Below are 12,018 nucleotides of genomic sequence, written 5' to 3'. Positions count from 1 at the left end.
AAAACAGTAATATTGTGAAATATTATTACAATTTCAAATAACTGTTTTCTATGTGAACATCTGTTAAACTGTAATTTATTGAATATGAATTTCAGCATAATTTCTGCAGTCTTCAGTGTCACATGATCTTCAGAAATCAGTATAATGCGTGCTGTTCAATATTTTTGTGGAAACTGTGATGCATTTTATTTTTCAGGATTCTTTGCTGAATAGAAAGTTCAAACGAACAGCATTTATTTGAAATAGAAATCTTTTGTAACATTACAAATGTCACTTTTGATTAATTTAATGCATCCTTGCTGAATAAAAATATTATTATTTTTTTTAATAATAACGTTTTTTTTATTTTGTTTAAATGTTTAACGATGCTGAAAATTCAGCCTTGCATCACAAAAATAAATCACTTTTTACAATATACAGTATTCACATAGGAAACTGTTAAATTGTAATAACATTTCACAATTGTTAGTGTTTTTATCATATTTTTAATCAAACATATGCAGGCTTGGTGAGCAATAAAACATAAAAAATTAATTATTTGACCATGTGAAAAATCAGCTTAGAATGAACAGGAATAAATAACATTTTAAAATAAAATCAAATAGAAAAAAAACTCTTTTCACAATATTACTATAATTTTGTAAGCAGAAGAGCAAATTTGGACTCATTAAAAAAAACTCAAAGTTTCAAATTTCAAACATCAGTGTATATTTCCCTCCCGATATAGCCGCATGTAAACATCGTGTTGCAACGATGCAGAGAAGTCCAGTTGAAGCGAACTGTTTTATAAACCAGCACAGATTGACATGACAGAACAATACGGTGTCGCTCACATTCCAGAGAACCTGCTAAAGTGAAAGCCATTAGTTAGCAGCCTCTAATTAAGTCTCATTGGTTCCTCCTTTTGTGCAGCGCAGATTTTTAGATGAACAGCGCACACATGACTGTAGCTCCAGTTTGTTTTACACCTTGCCAAACCCTCAGTCGCCCAACTCCCATCCACAGAGAGCACGTCTTTTGTGTTTGTGAACAAAGAGCGGCGGGATTGGGTTACTAGCCTGCGAGCTTAAGAAGCAACCGAACACAACGACTACAAAGAAGCTTGTGGGGGATTCTTAATCTTCAGGTGAACACGACACCTGAGAAACAAATGCATGAGGGCATGTTTACGGTGACTCACGGATAACACACACATCCCACATGCTTTTTAATTCCAAATTGGCGTTTTGCTTGCTTTGATTTACTCTAACGGCTGATCAAACCGTGCAATCTCCAGCCAAAACCAGAAACTTCTGCCAGTAAAAGACATGCGTCCATCCAAAAATCAACTTTCTGGACAGAAGCATAAATATTTCCATAAAGAGATGAGGTAATACGCCCATCTTGCTGCATGGGCAATTAGCAGTGTAGAGAAAGCACTCCATCCGAGCAGACTTTACAATGCTTTTATGGCATGTATGAGCAGCTACAATGCAGCCATAAAGCATCTGATAGACGCATTAGTCGCTGCGTGTCCAGGAAACATAAAAAGAGAATTTATGAGCGCTTTCTCAGTGAGAGCACCTTCAGAAGACGCGGATCGCATCCCGTCAGATCCACAACAGAGACGGGAGTTATTTATGTGTGCAGAGAGTCATCACCAAAACAACGTTAAAATATTTGCAACGTGCAATTTTGATCCTCTGTAATCAAATAATATTGATAATATTGTGAAATCAGCATATCGTGTTGCACAAACTGCATTGTAGTTGGGCTGGGCTATAAATAGTGTATTGAAATAAATTCATAATGTAAATAAATGTATAAAAAAAAAAAGGTCTTCATGACAACCCGCCAAAATAAAAGTTTTATTTAACTTGAAGAAATTATGACAGAAATATGTTACTGTTGAATACTAAGACGCACTTCTCAAAGTAATAATAATAATTACATTAAAATTTTTATGGAATATCATACAACCAAGATATTTTTCATCCACGGTTTAATTTATATAGTTCTATTGTGCAGCATCTTATTTGACAAAGAATAAAAATCCAGTGTTTTTTTGGTAAAATTATAGTTGTATTTTTTTATTTGATTGCATTTAAATAAATGTATAAATGTATTTTTATTTAAGTTGTTTATTTAACACATCATTTATTTAGTCATTTATTAATTAATTAATTCATTTAGTTGTTTAATAAATAAATAAACAAAAAATAAATAACTAAAAGTGACCATTAACTGGCATATTTAGCCATTTATTCATTACTTCATTGAATAAATAAATAAATAAATAAATACATACATACATACATGTGACCATTAACGGACATCGGAAAATTATGAATATGAGAATGTAAAAAAAAAAAAAAACTACATACATACATACATACATACATACATACATACATAAATACATACATACATACATACATACATACATACATACATACATGTGACCATTAACGGACATCGGAAAATTATGAATATGAGAATGTAAAAAAAAACAAAAAACTAAAAATGCAATGTTGCATTATATATTTCAAAATATTGATTACATTGTTAAAGTTTTATTTTTGCACAAACAATTTTTGATGAGAGATTTGAATTAAATCATAAATAGAATCCTGAAAAAAAAACAAAAAACACAGAATATAGGGGAAAAGTAAATGGATTTCATGGAGCCCTAAATTAAAAGCTGACTTACTCTGTACTTTAATTGCGAACAAACAATTTATGTTTACGTTCATTCTCAAGGTAAATAAATATTAGTGCTGTCAAACGATTAATCGCATCCAAAATAAAGTTTTTGTGTACATAATATATGTGTACTGTGTATATTTATGTATATATAAAGACACACACACATACAGCGTATATTTAGAAAATATTTACATGTATATATTTATATATAAATGATATCATATATAAATATATTTAATATGTTTCTTAAATATATACATGCATGTGTACATGTGTATTTATATATACATAATAAATAGGGGTGTGACACGAGATAATATCCTCATTCATTCTCAAGGTAAATAAATATTAGTGCTGTCAAACGATTAATCGCATCCAAAATAAAGTTTTTGTGTACATAATATATGTGTACTGTGTATATTTATGTATATATAAAGACACACACACATACAGCGTATATTTAGAAAATATTTACATGTATATATTTATATATAAATGATATCATATATAAATATATTTAATATGTTTCTTAAATATATACATGCATGTGTACATGTGTATTTATATATACATAATAAATAGGGGTGTGACACGAGATAATATCCTCACGCAGACCTTTCAGATATGCATTACACTGGCTCGTTCACAAGTGGTGGTATGTAAGATATTTTATGTTCAAATCAGGCGAGTGGCCGCATGATAAGCGGGAAAATTACGCAGTGTAGTCGTTATCCAGTCATAAAAACAGAATTCAGTGTAACGTGGAATGTCACGGAATTTGTCAAATTTTGAATTAATGAATTAATCAAAAGTAGGTCATTACACTTGCATCAAAACACGATATGGACTAGTATCTGTAAATATTAAGCTGCAAAATTTGATTTAAATATGAATCCCGCATGTTCTGCCTGTCTTTGTTTATGAATGGCGCAGACGCGCGGTTTTGTTTACTACACACACACACACACTGAAGCGCGCGTGACGCTCGCGGTGATTTCAGCATCTGCCGTCTCACTAAATGAGGACGTAAACACATGAACAACATCTCCAGAACTGCTCTGAGAGTCACTTCATGAGCATTTTAGCTTTGATTTGAGTAAAACTAGCGTCATATCTCATACACAGAACTGTAAAGGTATTCACGGCAACCCGTCAAAATAAAAGTCCGGTTTGATTTGAAGACATTGTAACTATTTTTCAGTAGAATGTACATAGCCTACTACTACTACTAAAATGAAACAAACATTATTTTTTAAGGAATAATCACACAAAACATTTCTTCCATGTTTTAATTTTAATAGTAAATCCCCTTTGTTTGCCAAAAAATATTGTTTGCTCAATTTTCAATAATTAAAAGATAAATTATAAATTAAATTAATGTTTTATGCCTTCATTTGATTTCTGAGGGGAAAAAAATTCATAAGGCTACTTTAAGAAAAAATTTATACATGCATTCAAATAATTAGACATGCTAAAACACAGAATTTGGTAACAATAAAAAATATAAATAATATGGTGAGAAAAAATAAAACATTTCATAGGGCCGTAAACATGTAACTTTTAATCAATTAATGTGAAAATGTATAAGTTTCATGATTTTAATTAATAAAAATAAAATAGTATTTTCCCTATATATTTCATCATTGAGGATTTCTTTAAAAAAAGTCTTGTTTCGTTCTCGTGGGATAAGTGTCTCGTCACACCCCTAATAATAAATATACACAGTACACATATATTATGTAAACAAAAACGTTTATTTTGCATGCGATTAATCATGATTAATCGTTTGACAGCACTAATAAATATTGTGATAAATATTGAATGATATGGAATAAATATTGTGATAATATTTTTAACCACAGACTCGTGCAGGATCTCACGCAGCTTCAGGCGCTCCTGGATTATTTCTGGCACTCTGGCCGCGGTGTTAATTGAGTTCTCCACTCGTTTAGGATTCACGCACACAAGACGCTGTGGAAACGATAGTACCCTGCTGATAAAACCCACTCATAATTATTTTCTTGACTTTTTGTTATTTGCATCATTCATTCGCCTCATTATAGCTTGAGCCATCTTGTAATTAAAGAGATGTAACTGTCAATTATGAAAACAGTAATTGCATTCAGTGCCTGGCCGCTTCTCCTAATGAACTCTTTTCAGAGGGTTTGTTTGAAATGATTGTAAGTATCAGCACTTAAATGAGCTTTTATCAGCACAATGATCTGCATGTCATGCCACGTGAAGACTAGGGTAGTTTAGTTATTTAATGCATGGTACTTTCTCTTCTAATAGCCTTTTTTTGTCTGTATACAAATCATATTTCATTCTTTACTTTGTAGTGTTTGATTTATCTGAAAAAGAAAAAAAATGTCAAATGTATTGTCCATAATTTATTCAATTTGGATTATTTTTTTTAGTGGTTTATTAGGGTTCAATTTTAATTACCGTATTGTCCCGAATATAAGACGATGTTTTAAAAACGCGGTCGTCTTGTATTCAGGGTCTAGACTTTGACATTTCAATAATACACCCACAACAATAGGTGGCGCCAAATACGCATAAAACGAGTGTGCCGTGAAATACGTAATGTAATGCGTGTTGTAAAGATCGCGAGTAAAAACAAAAGAAAAAGAAAAGCTTACATCTGCATGAGTCGTGACTGTCACGTTAGCCTGATGGCACCAAACTCTTTGTGATTTTAAAATGTAAGACAGAACCCAGATTTGAAGGCTACAGTAAGATTTAACTTCTACTGTTAATAAGATGTTGGTAGGCTACTATTAGACGGATAGCCTAAATGTCCTAATTCAGATGCGCTACCGTTTTTTTGTTTGTTTTTTAATGGTATATCAAAAAGTGTATATATTTTAAATGTGATTGTTGGTACATTTGACCAGTTTTTACCATACTTTCAAAACAAAAATTAAAATAGGAAAAATATGCAATATGAAAATAATTGAAGACAAAATGTGTTTTACTGAGAAAAAACAAGATTTGGTTTTTAAAAAGCCTTTTTCCAAAAGGGACATCTGGAAAAAGGGGGGGTCGTCTTATAATCAGGGTGGTCTTATATTCGGGCCAATACGGTACTTATTTAAAAATATTACTTTTATATTTCATATATGAGATAATGTTATTTTCTGACTTGTAAAATCAGTGCAGTTTTTACGTTTTTATTGCAACTTGAACCAATAACTTAACACAATAAAAAAAATAAAATGGCTAAAATATTTATTTATTTATTTTGAATAATAAATTCCGGCTTTATATTATATAGAGCTGCTTTATTTTATTTCAGGCTATTTTTCCAGCACTGACCCAGATACTGAAAAATAAAGCTGGTTTATTTATTTATTTACATTTGCATTTAGTCATTCAGCAGACGCTTTTAGCGACTTACAAATGAGGAAATTCTGAGGAAAAAAAACATGATCATTGCATTATTTTAATTCTTTTTATACATTATATTTCACAATATATTCACGTACTCATTTTTATTTCATCTGGATAACGATGATTTCATATCATATTTTTTGTACGCTTATATAAATGTCCTCGTGGCTTTTCTTCATTCCTAGCATTCGTTAGCATGTTTTTTTTTCCCCCAACATTTTTGACATATTACTTATGTTATTGAGAATTATATAAATCTGTCCTACAACCTTCAAGCGTATGGATTGGATGCTTTATAATGGGTGTTTCAGTAGGTCTAAATAATGTTTTAGTGTCCTTATTGTGTGGATAGCAGAGTAAACTCGTTGTATGTGTGTGGATTAAAAATCTAGAGCTGTGGTTTTTTGCACCAAGAGGAAATGCTTTGTTAAGTCTGACTTGTGTCGCCTTGATCTAGCGCTTACCCGAGTGAATATGATCTGGGTCATGACGGCGCGCTTCAAAGAGCACTTTCTCTTCAGTGAGATTATTAGTTGGGGGTTTTCCTTCATGTGGCTCTTTTTACGTGCCAAAAACGCACAGAAGTGCAGCCGTTTTCTGCCAGATCCTTTTTGCACGTAGGAAAAAAAATTATAAATTACTGTTTGTGTAAAAAAAGAGACATTTGTGTGTATTTGTTTTAGGAATCATGACTGCAGTTCATCTAGAAAAGCATTTAAAGAGCAAATTCAGCGTCTGCTGATAGATGTTGAATTAAGCAATGCAAATTGCAAAGTCTGTTTACACTACTTACACCGTAAAGTTTGCAAAGGTTATTTCCACCATTGCTCTGATATATTATCTTCAGCACTAATCGCACATTTACATTTATGCATTTGTCATTTAAGCATATTACTTCTATTCATACCACACATGAACAGCATTAATATTTGCATGCTGTAAACAACATGCTGTTTGTGTCTATTTATACTTCATGCAAACAGGTTTACCACTATTTATACTCACGTACTTTTTCACTTAGTGCTTAGTTCTTTTATTTTTTTGTTATAATTGTATTACGTTTTTTTGTGGGTCTGGTGTTGTAGTTGTTGTTATTATTATTATTAATTATTATAAAAAAAATTCTCACTCTTTCTTCTACAAAAATGTGTGTACATAATTATATATTTTAATAATTATAAAAAATATAAATTGTTAAATGTGTAAAATTGTAATAATAATAATAATAATAATAAATTATATATTATTTGTATTTATTTATTTTATTATTTTTATAATTATTATTGTAATTATATTAATCACATAAATATTTTTTTATATATATATTTATAATATTTAAAAATATATATTTTTGACAGAAGATGTGACTTGGAAGTGTGTGCATAAAAACATGCATATACAAATAATAAAAAAATGGCATAACTAATTTAAATAAAATAATTGACATTTTAAAAATAAATTCTGGCTTTATTTTAGAGCTGCTTTATTTATTTCAGGCGATTTCCTGGAATGCTCACCCAGTTGCTGAAACAAAAAACCCCTGTAAAATGAAGCTGGCAGAAGGTCCAGCATATTTACACTTTACACTTGTTATTGCTGGCACATGTTCACAGGTTCGTTTGTGCCGTTGCATGATTTGCATAATTCCTGTGTGTTCAAACTCCGACTGTGTGGAAATAAACAGCGCTATCAGCGGATGCGATTCATTCTCACCCAGTCCTCCTGAGGGTTTGCTGATCACAGGCGTCCCATGAAACGCTCTTTTCACCTGCGCTGAGAAACGAGTCTGCAGAATTAAAGCACATCACATTGATTTTTTCCCTCTTTTTTAATATCCTGGTGCCATTACCTGACTCACCGAATGGCCAATCAATATCACATCTGCATTGTGATAAAAGCAGAGAGAAAGGGTCGTGCAGGAGGCTTTTCTCTCGCAGCGTCACTGTATATAACACAGAGATTGAGAAAGCAACTCACTCCGATTGCATTTCCAGATAAGCTCAGACGATGTGGCCGCTCACCTTTAATTAAAGTGAGATCGATCAGACAGTGAGACGTTTGTCTTTTCCTGCTCGAGAACTTTGAACATTTTAAGTGAGTGTACTTCAAATGTTTGCATTTCTCTCTCTTCCTAGATTTCTGAGACCAGCAGGTTCAATCTAAAATGTATGATGCACTGTAAAAAATGATGAAATACAATTATCCATATATGCTAATGTAATATACGTACATACATTAAATGTCTGTATATGGAATATAATGTCATGTAAAGTAAAATCAGAAATGTAAACTATTAGTTTGAGTTTCAATCTAAAATCTTTCAATTGATATTCTGCACTGTAACAAATTATTTTTCAAAGTAAATAAGACCCAAATGTGATATATGTACATATGAATTTTTCATATATGAAATATATTGTCATACTAAGAAAAAATGCATATGAAACCTATTAGAAATTGGAATGATTTCATATATATTAACATATATATCTAGCCCATACAAATATGTATGTTTATGTATGTGTAATTCATTTTTGGACATACAGTATATGTGATGTAGGCCTACATGTATATACATAAAACATGTGAATACATGTGTGTGTATGAATGTATGTATATGTGTGTGTACACACACACATATACATACATACTGTTGTATGCATATAGTTGACATATATAGATATATACATATTTTATGTCCATATACAGATTTTATTATGTGGATTTTATGTTTTAAATATCTTCATCTACACAGTGAATGTTCATATGTGAAAATTATACATCGCTTTATAGGTAACATCACTCTTGATATGGGGCAAATGGGGTAAATTTAAACAAATATTAGAGCCTCCACGTGTTAGATGCATAACATTTTTTTATATTTTTTTCTAAATCTGCAATGAATTTATTTAGATATTTTATGTCTTGAACATACAAGGATGAAAATAGTTTTTATTTCTCTCTCTCTCTCTTTATTGTCTGGCAGGAAGCACAATAGATGTGGAATGTGCTCACACTGAGTCTCTGCTCCCCCTTTTTCCCCCCGCTGTGAGTAATTATCTCTGAGAGAGGGCCATATTAGTGCCCCGTTGGGCTCACGGGGGGCGAGTGTCTGTCGCTCACGTCTCTCAAATCTTCTTTTAAGGTCAGTGTTTGTGCAGGGATCATCGCTACAGCACACACACACTTTCCTTGCTGCTCTTTGTTGTCTTGAGTGTAAAAGTGCAGCGATGCTTCGTGTCACTAAAAAGAATATTACATCAAAATTACACCAAAATAGACTTTGCAAGTCATGCAAATGTTGCAGTAATGAATGTGGTTGCTCTCAGCTAAACTTTACTGAGCACCTTTCTGTAGTAAATTAATGACGCTAACCTGTATAACTGACCATTTTTCCAGGCTTCCAAAGTTATAGTTCATATCATAAACTTCATCATAGATATAAATGTGCTGTAAAATGGGTTCTTTAGGTTTAGTTAAAGAGTGCTTAAGTGCTTAATTTAGTGAAATCTGAATTAACTAGTATTATTCAACTCAAAAATAAGATTTAATATGACTGAATGTCTGTATATATATATATATATATATATATATATGTAAATTACAGTATGTTTGCATAACATAAACACCTTAAAAATAAAGCTATATGTTTTTTTTTTTATAAAATGCTATGTATGAATTATATACAATATATTAAAAATAGGATTATATATATTACTATGTTTGCATAACTTACATGGCTTAAAATTATATTTGTAAATATTTTTAAGACTTATGTTGAATATAATTCTATATGTATGAATTTTATGTAGAAAGTATATTCTATTCTATGTATTCTAAAAATAATATATGAATAATAATAATATATAAAATATAAATATATAATATATATAAAAATACAATATATTTAACAATATAAACACACACACACACACACACACACACGCTTTTTGATAATGTTTATAATTCTATTGTATTATCATTTATTAAAATGAATAATGAATAATTCTATTTATTATTATTTATTATAATTCTATTATTTATCATATGTATGAATTACATATACAGTGTATATTATAAAAAATAATACATTATATTTTCTATATATGCGTATACTGTAGTAATCTACTGTATTATATTAATATCTGTCTAGATGGAAAAAGAAAAGTATCTTTAAGTCACTGTTTACACTGTAAAAAGTGAACTTTTTACAAAACTACTACTAATTCAGGAGTTAAGGTGGCAAGAGAATGTGAGTGTATGTCTGTGGACCGCACTGGTTTCTGTGTGAACAGTGATAGTTGCAGTGGTTTCATGTGTGAACGCAGCTGTTCTTCAACACTGTCCTTCTGTTCTCGCTCTCGTGTTGAATTCTCTCAGTGACACACGTACTGTATTCATCTCTGCTGAAGGACCGTCGTCTCTCACTTACTGGAACAACCTTGCGTCTCAGCGGTCAGGCTGTGTTTGTCGAGGACTGAGAGATAGAAGGGATTTTATGTCCTGATATTTTGGCGGCTGCAAAACCCATGAAATGATTTGTGACTGATTCACTGAAGGAGCAAGCACAGACCAGAAGTCTGACTTTACTGTAGAAATGTTGGAGTTTTTATGCCGTACGGTTGTCTGGTGATGCCGATATTCTCAAGATCGGTCTGGTTTATTTAGTGTTTGATTTACTGCAGAACACTGCCTGTGAGTGTGGTTTTGCAGAGTTTTGGATGGAGGTTAAGCGTGTGTTGTCTGCCGTTTGCAAATACAGCAGGGCGGACCTCATCTGGACTCTAGTTCTGGTCCAGCTGGATCTGGTTCTGACTGAACGTGAGGAGTGCGGTGCTTTGCATTTTTTAGTAAACTTATCAAGTTTAACTGTTCTCATGCTGTAAATGTAATGCATGTTCTTAGATAAGATAAAGATAAAAATAAGAATGATAATTTTTGGTTTTTGTTTATGGGTCAAAGACGTTAAGATGTCCGCATCAAAAGAAATGTACAAAAGTGATTTTATGTCCATAGAAAGCACATTGAATGTAAGTAAAGTGTCTACTTTTAAGGTTTCAAATACGTTTTTGGAGAATAGGATGAAATAATGTTACGTTGTCATTCAGTGTAACACTTATAGTGATGTAAAAATTCAAACAGCATGCTTATTCTGACGTGTGCATATTAAAATATATAAAAGAATAAGGGAGCATATTAAATTTGATTGTGTTTTAAATGAGTAAAAAATTCTTACTTGACAAATGGGCAAAACCTAGGATAGTGGCACGTTTTAAAAATTTTAAATTACAACTAATTAGTATTTGGGGTGAAAGTAATTAGTCTTTTAATATGTCATAAATTGATTTTTGTTGTAAATATGCCTGACAATAATGTTACACTGAATTACATTTTAGTGGCTCTCTTCTGTAAAGCAGGGAAAAAAATTATGATTTATTTTTTGCTCAGAAAAACAAAAACAAAATTGCAATTAAATGAAACAGAATTTTTTTTTTTTTGGAAAAACAACAACAATTTAAAGCAGTATTACACTTATTGTTTTTATGCTTAGACCCTTTTTCGTCTTTGACCCTTATACAATGAATGTCAGTGTGGTATGAAAACAACTTTTATTGCATGAATAAAAATTGTGCAAAACAAAACAACATATTTTGAAAAATGTTTACTAAACAGGGCAAATGATCATTAAAAGCATTCTATAAAAGCGCAGATGGGATGGGAAAATTCTGCGGGTAATTTACTGACAAAGCACACATTAAAGAACACAGACGCAGCAGATCATTTCCATAATGACCAGCGCAATCTACCACCTGCTTTAAGACGTGCTTTTTTTTGGGGCGTTAAATAATAGTGCAAATACTATCAATTTGACAAGTGCAAACGTTAGTAAATGGCGTTGCAGTGCATCTGGTCCTTAGTGTTTATTTTGTTGTTGTTTGT

At 31.4% G+C, this 12,018-nt stretch overlaps 1 protein-coding gene across 1 annotated transcript in view; it reads left to right on the top strand.

Moving 5' to 3' along the window:
* The window catches only part of LOC107569160 (ephrin-A5b), a 138,555-nt gene that overhangs the window by 11,698 nt on the left and 114,839 nt on the right, over positions 1 to 12,018 (top strand). The gene's annotated exons all lie outside the window — the stretch shown is intronic.

Source organism: Sinocyclocheilus grahami, unplaced genomic scaffold, assembly GCF_001515645.1.
Source record: "Sinocyclocheilus grahami isolate Dianchi unplaced genomic scaffold, SAMN03320097.WGS_v1.1 scaffold1318.1, whole genome shotgun sequence".
NCBI lineage: Eukaryota > Metazoa > Chordata > Actinopteri > Cypriniformes > Cyprinidae > Sinocyclocheilus > Sinocyclocheilus grahami.
This window is presented reverse-complemented; position numbering and strand designations above follow the sequence as displayed.